Source organism: Musca autumnalis, unplaced genomic scaffold (genome assembly GCF_047663935.1).
Source record: "Musca autumnalis isolate F117 unplaced genomic scaffold, ASM4766393v1 scaffold_2, whole genome shotgun sequence".
In the NCBI taxonomy this organism is placed as follows: domain Eukaryota; kingdom Metazoa; phylum Arthropoda; class Insecta; order Diptera; family Muscidae; genus Musca; species Musca autumnalis.
Window position 1 is genome coordinate 258,642,235 of NW_027411755.1, and position 21,925 is coordinate 258,664,159.

Sequence of the window (21,925 nt, forward strand, 5' to 3'; positions counted from 1 at the left end):
ATTTTTGCTGAAGTTTGGTACAATAGCAGTCGAATTGCTCTTTGATTTCCAATTAACTTGGCTATTTTGAAAATCGTACGTGGTGTTTTGCAAAAGTGGTCGGCGACGTGTCGTAATATTTACGTAAGGCGCATTTGCCATTTAGCCACCGACACCGGATCAGCCTGTACAGTAGTTGTGGAATTTTTGTGGGACTTCGTTAGTGAAGACTCAAATCGCCATCCAATTCCCACTTGACATCCAACTCTGTGGAACTCGTGTGGAAACAGAGCAAACATCAAGCTAAGTTGTAGCATAAGCTAAGGAGCTGTCCAGAAATTGAATTTTGTGTTTGTCTGTGTGTTGTAGCTAGTTTTTAGTAATAAGTTTTTTTTAGTTCTTTATTTAAATATATATTTTTTTTAATTGTTAGGGGTCTATCCTAAGCAAACGACCAAGGTATTAGTCCGGTAGGGATTCCTGCTAGAAAGAGCTCAATCTAGGTAGGGGTTTCTGATCTTTAAGGACAATAGTTGTACCAAAGATAATACCCTGAGGCTAGATCCTAGTAGTATTTTCACTTTTGATAATTTTTTCTAATTTTTTTTTGTTTTCCATTTTTAAGTAAAACGTAACAAAGGTTAATTTATTAGTTTTTTTATTATATTTATTAGTTTTTTTTTTTAGGTTAAATTTTTTTTATTGTATTTAAGGAATAATTTTAAAGAAGCTGAAAAGAGAAGAGAAAAAAGATTTAAAATATTAATTAGTTTTTTTTTATAATTTTAATTATGTTTTTTATATAATATGTAATAAATGTTAAGTTGTTAAACGAATATGTTGTGCTAAAGTTTTTCAAAGGGAAGGGGAAGAAGGATAAGGGGGATATGTCGAGAAGGTAAAATGTAATAATGGTTGGTGGCGTTGTAAAAGGGGTTCCTGGTGACCCAGGAGCGTAAGGATGGGAGGGTAATGAAGGGGTCCGGTATTCCGAAGTCCCCAATAAAGTGTTGGTTATTGGTTCTCGTTGTTAGTGTTGCTAGTCCACGTATGTATCCGTTAAGTTTACTTGTTGTGCCCTCAGGTGACGTAGGGTTGAGAAACCACGACCCATACCAGCGTAGCCAGGGCGGTCACGGTGTGAAGGGGGTAACACAACAGTAACTTTTCCTTTCTCAAGTAATTCTTCTCCAATTCCTTGCATTCATCCTTTAACTGGTCAATAGTATAAATTTTCATTGAATAAATTATATGTGACAGGTCTGGCCTTAAATTCCTCTTAACTATTCTGATCATTTCTGGTTCGGGCAATGGTGTTCTTAATTTGGCCCTTAGTTTTTTCATCGAGTGAAAATACTCATCAATGGATTCCCCACTCCGTTGTTTCCTCTCTTCCAGATCACGAAGGTATTCATATTCACTTCGGCTGGATCTATATTGCTGGATTAGAGCTTCTTTAAGATCTGTCCAATGATTAATTTGATGGGTTCCAATTAACACCCAAAACCACTCTTTGGCATCTCCCTTAAGAAGAAGTTGAAAGTCCCTAATGACCTCACTCCATGGACAACCATACATACGCTGAAGATGCTCAATTCTAAACACAAAATCTTCTACGTCTAAACCATCAGATTTCCCATCAAAACATAGGTTCCATTTGTCTACTACAATACGGTGCCTATTGGTATAATCGGGATGAACATTTGGTACTGGATGGTAATTTTCCTGAGTAGGTATACCAAAGTCCAACTTCTTCTGAGCTTTATTCTCAGACTTTGACTTGGACTTGGTTGGGGCTCCGCTAACGTTGTCTTTACCCCCCACTAAACCATCTAGTCTAGGGGAACCTAAAGTAGAATTCTCCAACTCTGATTCCGACTGTCTATTTCCAATATCTAACCTGTTCAGTTCCCTCAAGATCTTCTCAAATCCTACATGAATACTCTCTTCGATTTTCCTTTCCATCTTTTCTTCCAACTGAGACCTATATTCCTTATTAGCATCTTTTATTAACGCAGTTACCATTGAAGCATATTTCTCTGGGCTACTTCTCTGTCGTTTTGATGTTGTGGATAGAGATGGTGGTGGATGCGAAAAGTCAAACATTGGGGTGTTTACGGCTGATCTATTTTCCTCTACAGAATGTCCTGATGCTACATTAAAAGGACCGGACAAACTTGGTTTTTGAGCCAAGTTATTTCCTGCACCAGACGTACCTGGGGGAGACCGGTCAAGTGGCATTTTGTTGGTATAGAGAAACAACAATACTATTTGACCTAGATTCAAAGGGGTTTTCAAAACCGTCTAGCAAAATGATTGGCGAATGTAGATCGATATAGAATGACCGAGAGCAATTTAATGTGGTGTAATATAAGAAAAATTCGATATGGTTGGATACACAATATAGCCAAATGTATACACACTCTACAACATTAAACATTTAGGAAGGTTTCAAAGGATAAGTTTTCTGAGGATATGTCATTCTGTTGGTGGCTAAGTGTTGGTTATTCATTCCCATTCTATACTACAAAAATACACAAATATCAACGAACATCCAAAACTAAAACTATTTGGGCTTCATTTTACTGTTTCATGGACAGAAATCGAGCAACAGTCTCATTATGTATAAATGGGTCTCGATTTCTCTCACTGGATCACAATTAATAGTAGCTTTTGTAATTAACATGAACAAAACAATTAAAAGGGTACTTTATAAGATTTTGTCTCATGTTATCTCGTCATAATTTTCATATTGACGGTTATTACAAAAACTTCTATTTATCTATTATATTGCCAAAATCACATAGTGATTAAGGCTCTGGATATATTTTATTGGGCGCCATTACTGTTGTGTTACCCCCTTCACACCGTGACCGCCCTGGCTACGCTGGTATGGGTCGTGGTTTCTCAACCCTACGTCACCTGAGGGCACAACAAGTAAACTTAACGGATACATACGTGGACTAGCAACACTAACAACGAGAACCAATAACCAACACTTTATTGGGGACTTCGGAATACCGGACCCCTTCATTACCCTCCCATCCTTACGCTCCTGGGTCACCAGGAACCCCTTTTACAACGCCACCAACCATTATTACATTTTACCTTCTCGACATATCCCCCTTATCCTTCTTCCCCTTCCCTTTGAAAAACTTTAGCACAACATATTCGTTTAACAACTTAACATTTATTACATATTATATAAAAAACATAATTAAAATTATAAAAAAAAACTAATTAATATTTTAAATCTTTTTTCTCTTCTCTTTTCAGCTTCTTTAAAATTATTCCTTAAATACAATAAAAAAAATTTAACCTAAAAAAAAAAACTAATAAATATAATAAAAAAACTAATAAATTAACCTTTGTTACGTTTTACTTAAAAATGGAAAACAAAAAAAAATTAGAAAAAATTATCAAAAGTGAAAATACTACTAGGATCTAGCCTCAGGGTATTATCTTTGGTACAACTATTGTCCTTAAAGATCAGAAACCCCTACCTAGATTGAGCTCTTTCTAGCAGGAATCCCTACCGGACTAATACCTTGGTCGTTTGCTTAGGATAGACCCCTAACAATTAAAAAAAATATATATTTAAATAAAGAACTAAAAAAAACTTATTACTAAAAACTAGCTACAACACACAGACAAACACAAAATTCAATTTCTGGACAGCTCCTTAGCTTATGCTACAACTTAGCTTGATGTTTGCTCTGTTTCCACACGAGTTCCACAGAGTTGGATGTCAAGTGGGAATTGGATGGCGATTTGAGTCTTCACTAACGAAGTCCCACAAAAATTCCACAACTACTGTACAGGCTGATCCGGTGTCGGTGGCTAAATGGCAAATGCGCCTTACGTAAATATTACGACACGTCGCCGACCACTTTTGCAAAACACCACGTACGATTTTCAAAATAGCCAAGTTAATTGGAAATCAAAGAGCAATTCGACTGCTATTGTACCAAACTTCAGCAAAAATAATTTTTGAATTTCATCAGTTTTTTATTAAAACTTATTTATCGGCAATTATCGTTCAAGGAGACAAAGCAATTGACTTAATTTTTATCACTTATATCCTTTCTTTTATAATCCGAAAAAAAAAACTTCGGTTATAAATTTTCAAATTATAAAGTCTGAACTTTGAGCTTTATTTTACTTAAAAGAAATACACTGTATGTGAGACACTCTTCATCGCTGAAACACTTTTAATCATTCTCATACCATTAACATCAGAAATAAACGTCATGGCTCTCATAATATGTTCATCCACCAATCATTTCATTAGCCTGCAGTTGTTCTCCGGTACCTTTAAACTTGTCTCTCTACTACCAACAAAATATCCATGCTTGAACAACGGTCAGGTTCATTGTACGCCTGGCCTTGAAAAACATTCATTTTACGCTCCTTTAACGAGCGTAAAACTCTCTTACGGTGCACTCTTAAATACAACCCTGAACATACGATTACACTTTTCCAGCCCTGCCTTGTCAACCAAACGAGTTCCACAAAACAGCTGATCTCATACCTCCACTTGGCACTGGAGGTATCAACACGTTTTGTATTTTCTCCCGAAAACAAAAAAAAAAGAACAAACAATTCAACAAAATCTAAAGAAATACAAGCTTTTCCTATGGAGAAAACTAAAAAATAAACTATAATTGGTACGGGCAATGAATAAAACCGGCCACTCACTCAAAAGCCGGGCCATGTACATAAATAGCCTGTCCACCAAAAAGGTTGACCATCAAGCCAACGGAAAGGCCAACTACCCCGAATAAAGCTTGGATTGGAGGTAAAATCAAGTGGGACAGCCCATAACAATTTCTTGTCCAATAATATGTCCTACCGTGAATCCAACCCACAAAACTCTACCTATCAAATGAACTTGTCATATGATATCGTGGGGCTATTATACATACTTTGTATGCTGCCCAAACATATTGGCCGGTAACAATGCCAACGAATGTTCATCCTAGAAACTGAAATTAAAGTCCTGAGTGACAGATGCATGCCAAATGTATCTGGTTTTTGCGCAAGAAATTCCACCGCGTCTGTAAAAGACCCACATTCCATGCACCCGACCACCAAATCTGATTATCTTTTCCGTTGTGATGTCATCCGGTCCACACCACGACGTAGGTGTGTATTACAAAATATCTCTAGTTAATAAGTGATATCATATCGAAACGTTGGCTACAGACCAACATTAATCTGTCGACGAGCTAAGTCGACCTGGCCGTCCGTCCGTCAATCCAAAACTTGTAATCACGCCACCGGTCGCTATTGCCATAGTATTATCACGAAGTTCCTGGTGAAGATGTGGTTCCCCTAGTGGATGAAACATATTGAATTCGGTGATAGCCGGACACTAGGTCGTAATGGGCCGGTTAGTTTTGTTCTTATGTGCTGATTTTATATGCTGTCATAAAATGTACCACCTACTAATCAAGACGACTAGCCGAGCCTTAAATCAGTACCATGTAGGTTGCTGATGGTGGTCAAGTCAGAACCAAAGTGCGCAAGAAGCCTACTATCTCCTTGCTGTACTTTCCTTGCTCATCCCCTAGGCTATTATAGGGCTGACTCTCGAAACGTCATTTGCTTTGCAACTGTCTTAGACATCCCATTCCATATCACAATGATACCACATTAATACCCAGTACGTCATCCCAAATCATTGCTGTTGCGCATTTGCAACGCAGAATAGGCTTGATATATGCATCGGGAAGACTTTATAACGGTGTACATTCTAATAACTGAGACGCAGCCTATAATTGCACTCCATTAACAGCAATGAAACATCAACCAGTAGGCTTTAATCCTTGTGCAACCTTATACTTATTAACCATAGCCCTTCATCTTTAATTTAATACGGATTGTGGCAAAATTACTGGCCCAGTTCCTAACGCCTTCTAGCATCTATAGTTTGGTAGTGACTCATGTGCCTTTATGTAATGTTTTCATTTCCCTTAGTTTGATCGAACTAGAGGTTGGAGCCTAAACGTTGTTCCACGTCAGGTTGATTCCTAGGCGAAGTGACGACAGGTTGCACATATTTGAACCCGCCCCGAATATAACCAACACATACTTGTCCATAAAGGTGAGGGTTATTAAACTCTACCACCACTCCTTAACTGGCCACTCGTAGGCCGAAACGTTTAATTTCCCATTGCGGCGACTTGGTAACGGAACTACACAGGTGACTATGCCTACGTAATTCCGATTCCGACACCGTCCTATCTAGCGATGGGTCGCATCCCTCAACAAAACTCTGGCGTTTCAAGGGTCACCGCTGAAACACCAGTGTGAGGGATAGATTTGTTGGTTCGTCAAATTGTTAATATCAATAAAATACCTGTTCTGTTTATACTCAATTCCTAAATCTTACACCTTGTACTGTTCCAAACCGTATTTTTTTTATATTTTAACACTAATCTATGACGGATTTTCCTCGATATAGGATTGACTAATAAAATTAGATCCATTATTTTTTCTTTTATTTTTTTTTTTTTTTTTTTTTTTTAGACCTTCCTCGTCTCTAGACCAGGAACATATAAAAAACGATAGCCCGATAGGGCAACAGCGGATTTCGCAAACAATTTCATTAACGTATCTTCAACTGGAAGTAACACTATTATTTAATAACAATTTTCTTTATTTTTCTTCTATCGTCATAAAGTCCCGACGTCTTCACTGTACTCTACACCGGTAGATTTACAAATCTATTAACTAATATCACAGTTAATTAATTCACTAAACTAAATCTAATCCTTTATAAGGATATTCATATTATCAATGATTACGGTATTTGCAAGAACGTCCAAGGTCATCATGAGAATAATATGGCTATTTTGAGCTTATTAAAATAATAAGTTCCAAAATAACCTCTATCTTCCCCATCTAGAAATTGAGTAACAACTTTGATCTCTGTCATATACTTGTTTTTAACGCGCCCAACGTAGGCTACACCCACCATTTATTTCTCATTTGAGTGGACATTTGTATCATGTACGACCGAGTTAGCCGGGCAATAAACTAAAGACTTAAGACCGCAACTTGTTCGTATATTACTTTGCTACTTTGAGTAAAGAAAAGACGGTAAATATCACAGATGTTCTTACCCCATATACGTAAACCTATATCACAGATGAGACATATAACATTGGACGCATATTATAAGGCAAATAATTCATATATAAAATAAATCAAGACCGAGACACTACCTTACTCTAATATTGCACCTAGTAAAAAAAACATATTGCACTATTGAGTAAGAACTCGGTTACAAGCCTTATTACGCCTCTATTGTTTTATGTCTTTTGAGTGATATACTCCAAGAGGGTCACCTTTCAAGGACTCTAGACGGTACATATTATTGCCAAGAACCTCTGCGACTCTACACTTAGTAAATTTCTTACAGAACTTAGCATTTCGATTATCTTGGAACTTGCTCAGGACGAAATTTCTTTTGTAGACCTCTTGGCCTGGAGTGAAACGTACTACCCTGGCTCGCCTGTTGTATCTGAGGGCACTTCTCTCATAAGCACTATGCAAATTTTTCTTAATCAAGTCTCTAATAATACTGATTCTATCGTTTTTATCTAGTAGCATCAGCTCCCCATCGCTCAATGCCTTTAGTTTCCTAGCCAGCTTGTAGTCCTTTCCACATGTGAATATATTATGTCCAAATAGGGCAAAAAATGGTGTCACCCCAATAGCTGAATGGACTGAAGTCCTCAATGCCATTTCAATTTTGGACAAATTTATATCCCAGTTCGTATGGTCATTGTCCAAATAGGACCTGATGGCATTAAGGACACTCTGATTCACCCTTTCGGCAGCGTTTGATTGGGGCGAGTAAAAAGCTGTCTTTAAGTGGTCTATCTTATAGGCATTCATCATCTTCTGAAAATCTTTGGACACAAACTGCTTGCCGTTGTCCGTATGTATAGTTTCGGGGACCCCAAACTGCTGGAAAACCTGTTCTACTAAAAACTTAATGACATTGTTGCTGGTTGCTTCCTTCATAGGCTTCAAAAATACGAATTTGGTAAAATGATCTACCACAACTAACACGTAGGCATTACCTTTACCCGAGCGTGGATATTTACCCAAAAAATCTACGTAAAGTTTTTGAAATGGGCGGTCGGTAATAACTTCGTTTCCTATTTCCGGCATAAGGTGCTGATTAGAACTCTTACACTCTTTACAGGTGTTACAGTTTCGTATGAAATTACGGACCTGAACTGCCATATTTGGCCAATAATATTTGAGGCGTAAGTGCGCTAAAGTTTTTCTAATACCTCCGTGTGATTTATCCTCAGGTTCGTGAGCCATTTGTATTAGCGTATTTGTTAGGCTCTCTGGAACCCATAACTTCCATTCGAACTCTTCCAATTCCATATTAGTCCGGGACGTAGTGCGTTTAAAAACCATGCCGTTTTCGATTTTAACGTCTGGAAATTTCTCCCTATTCTCTTCGACTGTTTTTATCAATTCCAGATACATTTCCGACTCAAATTCTATAGTTTCAAATCCCACTATATCTTCTGGCATCACAATTTCTTCCACGGCCCTTGACAGCGTGTCCGCTACAATGTTTTCAGACCCTTTTTTGTGCTCTATCTCGAAGTCAAACATTTGTAGCTGAAGTGCCCACCTCGCCAGTCTGCCATTAAGGTCCCGAAGTGACATCAGCCACTTCAGGCTCGCGTGGTCAGTGATGATCGTGAAGGGCATCAACTCCACGTACGGCCTGAAGCGCTTAACTGCCATTATCGCCGCCAAGCATTCTTTCTCAGTGACGCTATAGTTCATCTGAGCACTATTTAGCTTCTGAGAGAAGAATGCTATAGGCCTTTCGTTTCCCTCACTGTTCTTTTGGAACAACACGGCTCCTATGCCCACATTGGACGCATCACACTGGATGTAAAAACGTTTTTTGAAGTCCGGGTGTACTAGCACAGGGGCATGGGTAAGAGCATGTTTGATTTTGTTGAATGCTTCTTGAGCCTCGTTATTTATCACAAACTTCCTGTCCTTTTTAATGAGATTTGTAAGTGGTGCCGTCAATTCGGAGAAGTTTTTGATGAATCGCCGGTACCAACCGGCAACTCCTATGAAACTTCGTACTTCCCTTACGTTCTTAGGCAATGGAATCTTGCGGATGGCTTCAACCTTTGCCGGATCTGGTCTCATTATTCCGCCTCCAACTATGAAACCTAAATAATGGAGTTCTTTGTGGCAAAACTTTGACTTTTTCAAGCCTATAGTAAGATTAGCCTGCTTCAAGCATTCGGCTACCTTTGCTAAGAGCTTCATGTGGGACTCGAACTCGGAAGAAATGACCAGTAAGTCGTCTAAATAGACAAAGACATTTGTCTTGAGTTCCTCTGGTATTACCCTATCCATGAGCCTACAAAGCCTTTGTGCCGCATTGCACAGCCCGAACGGCATCACCACGTACTGGTAAAGAGGCCGTCCAGGTACTGTGAATGCGGTGTAGGGTCTGGATTTCGGGTCTAATTCTATTTGCCAGAATGCGAACTTGAGGTCCACACTACTAATAAAGTAGGTGTCCTCAAGTCGGCTCAAGATTCCCTCTATATTCTGGATGGGGTATGCGTCTTTTATGGTCCTCTCATTCAATTTCCTCGCATCCAGGCATAGACGATTTTTTCCCGGTTTCCTCACTAAAGTGGATCTATTGCTCCATGGGCTAGAACATTCCTCGATTACTCCTAACTTAAGCATATTATCGACCTCGGCATAAATAAGCTCTTGAACGGCTGGGGACACGGGGTAGTACCGCTCCTTCACCGGCTGAGCACCGTCCACAAGCTCGATAGTATGTTTCTCTAATCTGGTCCTACCTAATCCATGCTCTTCGTATGACCTAAATAACCGTTTGACCTGTTCTAGTTTGTGGCGCATTTCATCCGACAGCTCATGTTCTGAATTTTCGCATATTAGGGCCGGATGTTCTTCCAGTACTTCCTGACTTATCTCATCTATTCCAAATATTCTAGGAGCCAGCTGAAAGGCTTTGAAAAAGTCAACTCCTAAGTAAGCCGTTTGGACCAAGTCGGGGCACAGGTAGAAAACCATTTCTTTCTCCATGTCTTCATATTTTACGAAAACTTTTATTTTACCTACAACCGAAAAGTGGTTTCCTCCAGCTGTCCCTATAGAGGTACAGAAAGGTTCCACTTTCGTCTGTAATTGGTCCACTATATGGTCACAATCCTTTCCCAATATACTGACCGAAGCTCCCGAATCTAAAAGGCCTTTCAAATTTATACCACCTATCAAGAAATTAACATACGCTCTATTATCTAAGGAATCTAACATTACAGTGGAACAACTTAAAACGGAACGCTTAACTAGATTACACAATTGCTTCTTATTTCTGAACTTATTTCTAACTTTCCTAATTCTATTTAATTTACCATTATTCCTACAAACAATTGTACCTTCATCTATCTTATTGACCATCTCTCCTAATTTTTCTTGAACTTTTCCCATACTATTGGCTTTTTCTTTATTCACTTTATCTTCCTTTTCCTGCCTATACTCAACGTTCTCACCGCTCGGAATATCCTCATTTTCTATACCACTACTTTCACTCCCAAAAATCCTGCTCCTAACTCTCTTATAGTTTTCCAGCCTTTCCTCATAACTTAATTTATTGACTGGTATTACCCTCCTAACAACCTGTTCACTAATTTGCCCATCTCTTTTCAGAATCTTCACCTCACTTCCGGAGTCGATGGTACCTGATCCTGAAACATCTGTTACTGTGCGGGAGGTGGGGCAGAGTGTGCCTCTCCCGATTTCGACACACTCTTCCGGCCATTTCCCAGGCACTTCTGGCATGTGGGACAAGTCACTCCTGGACAGCCGCATCGGTAGCAGAATAAGGCCCGTTGTGGAACTGGGCATTCAATAAATGTGTGCCCGGAAGCTTGACAGTTCCAACATGTAAGTACTATTTGCTTCCTTTCATTTTGCCTTTTCTGATGAACTTCTTCTACAACTAGGTCTTCATTTAAGGGATCATCATCATGAGGTTCGAGATAAGCCTCATGCACTGGATATGGACGACGATTTGGCTGTGGAGGTCTAATTGGAGCAAGTGAGTATTTTTCCTTTCTCAAGTAATTCTTCTCCAATTCCTTGCATTCATCCTTTAACTGGTCAATAGTATAAATTTTCATTGAATAAATTATATGTGACAGGTCTGGCCTTAAATTCCTCTTAACTATTCTGATCATTTCTGGTTCGGGCAATGGTGTTCTTAATTTGGCCCTTAGTTTTTTCATCGAGTGAAAATACTCATCAATGGATTCCCCACTCCGTTGTTTCCTCTCTTCCAGATCACGAAGGTATTCATATTCACTTCGGCTGGATCTATATTGCTGGATTAGAGCTTCTTTAAGATCTGTCCAATGATTAATTTGATGGGTTCCAATTAACACCCAAAACCACTCTTTGGCATCTCCCTTAAGAAGAAGTTGAAAGTCCCTAATGACCTCACTCCATGGACAACCATACATACGCTGAAGATGCTCAATTCTAAACACAAAATCTTCTACGTCTAAACCATCAGATTTCCCATCAAAACATAGGTTCCATTTGTCTACTACAATACGGTGCCTATTGGTATAATCGGGATGAACATTTGGTACTGGATGGTAATTTTCCTGAGTAGGTATACCAAAGTCCAACTTCTTCTGAGCTTTATTCTCAGACTTTGACTTGGACTTGGTTGGGGCTCCGCTAACGTTGTCTTTACCCCCCACTAAACCATCTAGTCTAGGGGAACCTAAAGTAGAATTCTCCAACTCTGATTCCGACTGTCTATTTCCAATATCTAACCTGTTCAGTTCCCTCAAGATCTTCTCAAATCCTACATGAATACTCTCTTCGATTTTCCTTTCCATCTTTTCTTCCAACTGAGACCTATATTCCTTATTAGCATCTTTTATTAACGCAGTTACCATTGAAGCATATTTCTCTGGGCTACTTCTCTGTCGTTTTGATGTTGTGGATAGAGATGGTGGTGGATGCGAAAAGTCAAACATTGGGGTGTTTACGGCTGATCTATTTTCCTCTACAGAATGTCCTGATGCTACATTAAAAGGACCGGACAAACTTGGTTTTTGAGCCAAGTTATTTCCTGCACCAGACGTACCTGGGGGAGACCGGTCAAGTGGCATTTTGTTGGTATAGAGAAACAACAATACTATTTGACCTAGATTCAAAGGGGTTTTCAAAACCGTCTAGCAAAATGATTGGCGAATGTAGATCGATATAGAATGACCGAGAGCAATTTAATGTGGTGTAATATAAGAAAAATTCGATATGGTTGGATACACAATATAGCCAAATGTATACACACTCTACAACATTAAACATTTAGGAAGGTTTCAAAGGATAAGTTTTCTGAGGATATGTCATTCTGTTGGTGGCTAAGTGTTGGTTATTCATTCCCATTCTATACTACAAAAATACACAAATATCAACGAACATCCAAAACTAAAACTATTTGGGCTTCATTTTACTGTTTCATGGACAGAAATCGAGCAACAGTCTCATTATGTATAAATGGGTCTCGATTTCTCTCACTGGATCACAATTAATAGTAGCTTTTGTAATTAACATGAACAAAACAATTAAAAGGGTACTTTATAAGATTTTGTCTCATGTTATCTCGTCATAATTTTCATATTGACGGTTATTACAAAAACTTCTATTTATCTATTATATTGCCAAAATCACATAGTGATTAAGGCTCTGGATATATTTTATTGGGCGCCATTACTGTTGTGTTACCCCCTTCACACCGTGACCGCCCTGGCTACGCTGGTATGGGTCGTGGTTTCTCAACCCTACGTCACCTGAGGACACAACAGTAATGGCGCCCAATAAAATATATCCAGAGCCTTAATCACTATGTGATTTTGGCAATATAATAGATAAATAGAAGTTTTTGTAATAACCGTCAATATGAAAATTATGACGAGATAACATGAGACAAAATCTTATAAAGTACCCTTTTAATTGTTTTGTTCATGTTAATTACAAAAGCTACTATTAATTGTGATCCAGTGAGAGAAATCGAGACCCATTTATACATAATGAGACTGTTGCTCGATTTCTGTCCATGAAACAGTAAAATGAAGCCCAAATAGTTTTAGTTTTGGATGTTCGTTGATATTTGTGTATTTTTGTAGTATAGAATGGGAATGAATAACCAACACTTAGCCACCAACAGAATGACATATCCTCAGAAAACTTATCCTTTGAAACCTTCCTAAATGTTTAATGTTGTAGAGTGTGTATACATTTGGCTATATTGTGTATCCAACCATATCGAATTTTTCTTATATTACACCACATTAAATTGCTCTCGGTCATTCTATATCGATCTACATTCGCCAATCATTTTGCTAGACGGTTTTGAAAACCCCTTTGAATCTAGGTCAAATAGTATTGTTGTTTCTCTATACCAACAAAATGCCACTTGACCGGTCTCCCCCAGGTACGTCTGGTGCAGGAAATAACTTGGCTCAAAAACCAAGTTTGTCCGGTCCTTTTAATGTAGCATCAGGACATTCTGTAGAGGAAAATAGATCAGCCGTAAACACCCCAATGTTTGACTTTTCGCATCCACCACCATCTCTATCCACAACATCAAAACGACAGAGAAGTAGCCCAGAGAAATATGCTTCAATGGTAACTGCGTTAATAAAAGATGCTAATAAGGAATATAGGTCTCAGTTGGAAGAAAAGATGGAAAGGAAAATCGAAGAGAGTATTCATGTAGGATTTGAGAAGATCTTGAGGGAACTGAACAGGTTAGATATTGGAAATAGACAGTCGGAATCAGAGTTGGAGAATTCTACTTTAGGTTCCCCTAGACTAGATGGTTTAGTGGGGGGTAAAGACAACGTTAGCGGAGCCCCAACCAAGTCCAAGTCAAAGTCTGAGAATAAAGCTCAGAAGAAGTTGGACTTTGGTATACCTACTCAGGAAAATTACCATCCAGTACCAAATGTTCATCCCGATTATACCAATAGGCACCGTATTGTAGTAGACAAATGGAACCTATGTTTTGATGGGAAATCTGATGGTTTAGACGTAGAAGATTTTGTGTTTAGAATTGAGCATCTTCAGCGTATGTATGGTTGTCCATGGAGTGAGGTCATTAGGGACTTTCAACTTCTTCTTAAGGGAGATGCCAAAGAGTGGTTTTGGGTGTTAATTGGAACCCATCAAATTAATCATTGGACAGATCTTAAAGAAGCTCTAATCCAGCAATATAGATCCAGCCGAAGTGAATATGAATACCTTCGTGATCTGGAAGAGAGGAAACAACGGAGTGGGGAATCCATTGATGAGTATTTTCACTCGATGAAAAAACTAAGGGCCAAATTAAGAACACCATTGCCCGAACCAGAAATGATCAGAATAGTTAAGAGGAATTTAAGGCCAGACCTGTCACATATAATTTATTCAATGAAAATTTATACTATTGACCAGTTAAAGGATGAATGCAAGGAATTGGAGAAGAATTACTTGAGAAAGGAAAAATACTCACTTGCTCCAATTAGACCTCCACAGCCAAATCGTCGTCCATATCCAGTGCATGAGGCTTATCTCGAACCTCATGATGATGATCCCTTAAATGAAGACCTAGTTGTAGAAGAAGTTCATCAGAAAAGGCAAAATGAAAGGAAGCAAATAGTACTTACATGTTGGAACTGTCAAGCTTCCGGGCACACATTTATTGAATGCCCAGTTCCACAACGGGCCTTATTCTGCTACCGATGCGGCTGTCCAGGAGTGACTTGTCCCACATGCCAGAAGTGCCTGGGAAATGGCCGGAAGAGTGTGTCGAAATCGGGAGAGGCACACTCTGCCCCACCTCCCGCACAGTAACAGATGTTTCAGGATCAGGTACCATCGACTCCGGAAGTGAGGTGAAGATTCTGAAAAGAGATGGGCAAATTAGTGAACAGGTTGTTAGGAGGGTAATACCAGTCAATAAATTAAGTTATGAGGAAAGGCTGGAAAACTATAAGAGAGTTAGGAGCAGGATTTTTGGGAGTGAAAGTAGTGGTATAGAAAATGAGGATATTCCGAGCGGTGAGAACGTTGAGTATAGGCAGGAAAAGGAAGATAAAGTGAATAAAGAAAAAGCCAATAGTATGGGAAAAGTTCAAGAAAAATTAGGAGAGATGGTCAATAAGATAGATGAAGGTACAATTGTTTGTAGGAATAATGGTAAATTAAATAGAATTAGGAAAGTTAGAAATAAGTTCAGAAATAAGAAGCAATTGTGTAATCTAGTTAAGCGTTCAGTTTTAAGTTGTTCCACTGTAATGTTAGATTCCTTAGATAATAGAGCGTATGTTAATTTCTTGATAGGTGGTATAAATTTGAAAGGCCTTTTAGATTCGGGAGCTTCGGTCAGTATATTGGGAAAGGATTGTGACCATGTAGTGAACCAGTTACAGACGAAAGTGGAACCTTTCTGTACCTCTATAGGGACAGCTGGAGGAAACCACTTTTCGGTTGTTGGGAAAATAAAAGTTTTCATAAAATATGAAGACATGGAGAAAGAGATGGTTTTCTATCTGTGCCCCGATTTGGTCCAAACGGCTTATTTAGGAGTTGACTTTTTCAAAGCTTTTCAGCTGGCTCCCAGATTATTTGGAATAGATGAGATAAGTCAGGAAGTACTGGAAGAACATCCGGCCCTGATATGCGAAAATTCAGAACATGAGCTATCGGATGAAATGCGCCAGAAGCTAAAACAGGTGAAAGGGTTATTTAAGTCTTATGAAGAGCATGGGTTAGGTAGAACTAACTTAGAGAAACACACCATAGAGCTGGTGGATGGTGCCCAGCCGGTGAAGGAGCGGTACTACCCCGTGTCCCCAGCCGTTCAAGAGCTTATTTATGCCGAAGTCGATAATATGCTTAGGTTAGGAGTAATCGAGGAATGTTCTAGCCCATGGAGCAATAGATCCACTTTAGTGAGGAAACCAGGAAAAAATCGCTTATGCCTGGATGCCAGGAAATTGAATGAGAGGACCATAAAAGACGCATACCCCATCCAGAATATTGAGGGTATCTTGAGCCGACTTGAGGACACCTACTTCATTAGTAGTGTGGACCTCAAGTTCGCATTCTGGCAAATAGAATTAGACCCGAAATCCAGACCCTACACCGCATTCACAGTACCTGGACGGCCTCTTTACCAGTATGTAGTGATGCCGTTCGGGCTGTGCAATGCGGCACAAAGGCTTTGTAGGCTCATGGATAGGGTAATACCAGAGGAACTCAAGACAAATGTCTTTGTCTATTTAGACGACTTATTGGTCATTTCTTCCGATTTCGAGTCACATATGAAGCTCTTAGCGAAGGTAGCCGAATGCCTTAAGCAGGCTAATCTAACTATAGGCTTGAAAAAGTCAAAGTTTTGCCACAAAGAACTCCATTATTTAGGTTTCATAGTTGGAGGCGGAATAATGAGACCAGATCCGACAAAGGTTGAAGCCATCCGCAAGATTCCATTGCCTAAGAACGTAAGGGAAGTACGAAGTTTCATAGGAGTTGCCGGTTGGTACCGGCGATTCATCAAAAACTTCTCCGAATTGACGGCACCACTTACAAATCTCATTAAAAAGGACAGGAAGTTTGTGATAAATAACGAGGCTCAAGAAGCATTCAACAAAATCAAACATGCTCTTACCCATGCCCCTGTGCTAGTACACCCGGACTTCAAAAAACGTTTTTACATCCAGTGTGATGCGTCCAATGTGGGCATAGGAGCCGTGTTGTTCCAAAAGGACAGTGAGGGAAACGAAAGGCCTATAGCATTCTTCTCTCAGAAGCTAAATAGTGCTCAGATGAACTATAGCGTCACTGAGAAAGAATGCTTGGCGGCGATAATGGCAGTTAAGCGCTTCAGGCCGTACGTGGAGTTGATGCCCTTCACGATCATCACTGACCACGCGAGCCTGAAGTGGCTGATGTCACTTCGGGACCTTAATGGCAGACTAGCGAGGTGGGCACTTCAGCTACAAATGTTTGACTTCGAGATAGAGCACAAAAAAGGGTCTGAAAACATTGTAGCGGACATGCTGTCAAGGGCCGTGGATGAAATTGTGATGCCAGAAGATATAGTGGGATTTGAAACTATAGAATTTGAGTCGGAAATGTATCTGGAATTGATAAAAACAGTCGAAGAGAATAGGGAGAAATTTCCAGACGTTAAAATCGAAAACGGCATGGTTTTTAAACGCACTACGTCCCGGACTGATATGGAATTGGAAGAGTTCGAATGGAAGTTATGGGTTCCAGAGAGCCTAACTAATACGCTAATACAAATGGCTCACGAACCTGAGGATAAATCACACGGAGGTATTAGAAAAACTTTAGCGCACTTACGCCTCAAATATTATTGGCCAAATATGGCAGTTCAGGTCCGTAATTTCATACGAAACTGTAACACCTGTAAAGAGTGTAAGAGTTCTAATCAGCACCTTATGCCGGAAATAGGAAACGAAGTTATTACCGACCGCCCATTTCAAAAACTTTACGTAGATTTTTTGGGTAAATATCCACGCTCGGGTAAAGGTAATGCCTACGTGTTAGTTGTGGTAGATCATTTTACCAAATTCGTATTTTTGAAGCCTATGAAGGAAGCAACCAGCAACAATGTCATTAAGTTTTTAGTAGAACAGGTTTTCCAGCAGTTTGGGGTCCCCGAAACTATACATACGGACAACGGCAAGCAGTTTGTGTCCAAAGATTTTCAGAAGATGATGAATGCCTATAAGATAGACCACTTAAAGACAGCTTTTTACTCGCCCCAATCAAACGCTGCCGAAAGGGTGAATCAGAGTGTCCTTAATGCCATCAGGTCCTATTTGGACAATGACCATACGAACTGGGATATAAATTTGTCCAAAATTGAAATGGCATTGAGGACTTCAGTCCATTCAGCTATTGGGGTGACACCATTTTTTGCCCTATTTGGACATAATATGTTCACATGTGGAAAGGACTACAAGCTGGCTAGGAAACTAAAGGCATTGAGCGATGGGGAGCTGATGCTACTAGATAAAAACGATAGAATCAGTATTATTAGAGACTTGATTAAGAAAAATTTGCATAGTGCTTATGAGAGAAGTGCCCTCAGATACAACAGGCGAGCCAGGGTAGTACGTTTCACTCCAGGCCAAGAGGTCTACAAAAGAAATTTCGTCCTGAGCAAGTTCCAAGATAATCGAAATGCTAAGTTCTGTAAGAAATTTACTAAGTGTAGAGTCGCAGAGGTTCTTGGCAATAATATGTACCGTCTAGAGTCCTTGAAAGGTGACCTTCTTGGAGTATATCACTCAAAAGACATAAAACAATAGAGGCGTAATAAGGCTTGTAACCGAGTTCTTACTCAATAGTGCAATATGTTTTTTTTACTAGGTGCAATATTAGAGTAAGGTAGTGTCTCGGTCTTGATTTATTTTATATATGAATTATTTGCCTTATAATATGCGTCCAATGTTATATGTCTCATCTGTGATATAGGTTTACGTATATAGGGTAAGAACATCTGTGATATTTACCATCTTTTCTTTACTCAAAGTAGCAAAGTAATATACGAACAAGTTGCGGTCTTAAGTCTTTAGTTTATTGCCCGGCTAACTCGATCGTACATGATACAAATGTCCACTCAAATGAGAAATAAATGGTGGGTGTAGCCTACGTTGGGCGCGTTAAAAACAAGTATATGACAGAGATCAAAGTTGTTACTCAATTTCTAGATGGGGAAGATAGAGGTTATTTTGGAACTTATTATTTTAATAAGCTCAAAATAGCCATATTATTCTCATGATGACCTTGGACGTTCTTGCAAATACCGTAATCATTGATAATATGAATATCCTTATAAAGGATTAGATTTAGTTTAGTGAATTAATTAACTGTGATATTAGTTAATAGATTTGTAAATCTACCGGTGTAGAGTACAGTGAAGACGTCGGGACTTTATGACGATAGAAGAAAAATAAAGAAAATTGTTATTAAATAATAGTGTTACTTCCAGTTGAAGATACGTTAATGAAATTGTTTGCGAAATCCGCTGTTGCCCTATCGGGCTATCGTTTTTTATATGTTCCTGGTCTAGAGACGAGGAAGGTCTAAAAAAAAAAAAAAAAAAAAATAAAAAAAAAAAAATAATGGATCTAATTTTATTAGTCAATCCTATATCGAGGAAAATCCGTCATAGATTAGTGTTAAAATATAAAAAAATACGGTTTGGAACAGTACAAGGTGTAAGATTTAGGAATTGAGTATAAACAGAACAGGTATTTTATTGATATTAACAATTTGACGAACCAACAAATCTATCCCTCACACTGGTGTTTCAGCGGTGACCCTTGAAACGCCAGAGTTTTGTTGAGGGATGCGACCCATCGCTAGATAGGACGGTGTCGGAATCGGAATTACGTAGGCATAGTCACCTGTGTAGTTCCGTTACCAAGTCGCCACAATGGGAAATTAAACGTTTCGGCCTACAAGTGGCCAGTTAAGGAGTGGTGGTAGAGTTTAATAACCCTCACCTTTATGGACAAGTATGTGTTGGTTATATTCGGGGCGGGTTCAAATATGTGCAACCTGTCGTCACTTCGCCTAGGAATCAACCTGACGTGGAACAACGTTTAGGCTCCAACCTCTAGTTCGATCAAACTAAGGGAAATGAAAACATTACATAAAGGCACATGAGTCACTACCAAACTATAGATGCTAGAAGGCGTTAGGAACTGGGCCAGTAATTTTGCCACAATCCGTATTAAATTAAAGATGAAGGGCTATGGTTAATAAGTATAAGGTTGCACAAGGATTAAAGCCTACTGGTTAATGTTTCATTGCTGTTAATGGAGTGCAATTATAGGCTGCGTCTCAGTTATTAGAATGTACACCGTTATAAAGTCTTCCTGATGCATATATCAAGCCTATTCTGCGTTGCAAATGCGCAACAGCAATGATTTGGGATGACGTACTGGGTATTAATGTGGTATCATTGTGATATGGAATGGGATGTCTGAGACAGTTGCAAAGCAAATGACGTTTCGAGAGTCAGCCCTATAATAGCCTAGGGGATGAGCAAGGAAAGTACAGCAAGGAGATAGTAGGCTTCTTGCGCACTTTGGTTCTGAGTTGACCACCATCAGCAACCTACATGGTACTGATTTAAGGCTCGGCTAGTCGTCTTGATTAGTAGGTGGTACATTTTATGACAACATATAAAATCAGCACATAAGAACAAAACTAACCGGCCCATTACGACCTAGTGTCCGGCTATCACCGAATTCAATATGTTTCATCCACTAGGGGAACCACATCTTCACCAGGAACTTCGTGATAATACTATGGCAATAGCGACCGGTGGCGTGATTACAAGTTTTGGATTGACGGACGGACGGCCAGGTCGACTTAGCTCGTCGACAGATTAATGTTGGTCTGTAGCCAACGTTTCGATATGATATCACCTATTAACTAGAGATATTTTGTAATACACACCTACGTCGTGGTGTGGACCGGATGACATCACAACGGAAAAGATAATCAGATTTGGTGGTCGGGTGCATGGAATGTGGGTCTTTTACAGACGCGATGGAATTTCTTGCGCAAAAACCAGATACATTTGGCATGCATCTGTCACTCAGGACTTTAATTTCAGTTTCTAGGATGAACATTCGTTGGCATTGTTACCGGCCAATATGTTTGGCAGCATACAAAGTATGTATGATAGCCCCACGATATCATATGACAAGTTCATTTGATAGGTAGAGTTTTGTGGGGGGGATTCACGGTAGGACATATTATTGGACAAGAAATTGTTATGGGCTGTCCCACTTGATTTTACCTCCAATCCAAGCTTTATTCGGGGTAGTTGGCCTTTCCGTTGGCTTGATGGTCAACCTTTTTGGTGGACAGGCTATTTATGTACATGGCCCGGCTTTTGAGTGAGTGGCCGGTTTTATTCATTGCCCGTACCAATTATAGTTTATTTTTTAGTTTTCTCCATAGGAAAAGCTTGTATTTCTTTAGATTTTGTTGAATTGTTTGTTCTTTTTTTTGTTTTCGGGAGAAAATACAAAACGTGTTGATACCTCCAGTGCCAAGTGGAGGTATGAGATCAGCTGTTTTGTGGAACTCGTTTGGTTGACAAGGCAGGGCTGGAAAAGTGTAATCGTATGTTCAGGGTTGTATTTAAGAGTGCACCGTAAGAGAGTTTTACGCTCGTTAAAGGAGCGTAAAATGAATGTTTTTCAAGGCCAGGCGTACAATGAACCTGACCGTTGTTCAAGCATGGATATTTTGTTGGTAGTAGAGAGACAAGTTTAAAGGTACCGGAGAACAACTGCAGGCTAATGAAATGATTGGTGGATGAACATATTATGAGAGCCATGACGTTTATTTCTGATGTTAATGGTATTAGAATGATTAAAAGTGTTTCAGCGATGAAGAGTGTCTCACATACAGTGTATTTCTTTTAAGTAAAATAAAGCTCAAAGTTCAGACTTTATAATTTGAAAATTTATAACCGAAGTTTTTTTTTTCGGATTATAAAAGAAAGGATATAAGTGATAAAAATTAAGTCAATTGCTTTGTCTCCTTGAACGATAATTGCCGATAAATAAGTTTTAATAAAAAACTGATGAAATTCAAAAATTATTTTTGCTGAAGTTTGGTACAATAGCAGTCGAATGTAAGTTTGTGCGTGTGTGTGTTTTAACAAAAAAGTGGTAGTAATGGTTTTCTTTATTATAGTGCTCTTTGATTTCCAATTAACTTGGCTATTTTGAAAATCGTACGTGGTGTTTTGCAAAAGTGGTCGGCGACGTGTCGTAATATTTACGTA

The 21,925-nt window shown here is 39.1% G+C and overlaps 2 long non-coding RNA genes across 2 annotated transcripts; one reads left to right on the top strand and one right to left on the bottom strand.

Annotated features, from left to right (window-relative positions):
* Positions 1 to 620: 620 nt before the first annotated feature.
* LOC141391898 (uncharacterized) lies at positions 621 to 21,178 on the bottom strand. Its single transcript, XR_012409744.1, has 4 exons — positions 20,927 to 21,178; positions 14,742 to 14,978; positions 14,588 to 14,682; positions 621 to 709 (listed from the first exon to the last, which is right to left on the bottom strand). It is a non-coding gene; the product is annotated as an uncharacterized lncRNA (long non-coding RNA).
* Positions 4,496 to 11,138, top strand: LOC141393431 (uncharacterized). The gene is made up of 3 exons (XR_012410096.1): positions 4,496 to 4,777; positions 10,729 to 10,965; positions 11,025 to 11,138. It is a non-coding gene; the product is annotated as an uncharacterized lncRNA (long non-coding RNA).
* Positions 21,179 to 21,925: the final 747 nt, after the last annotated feature.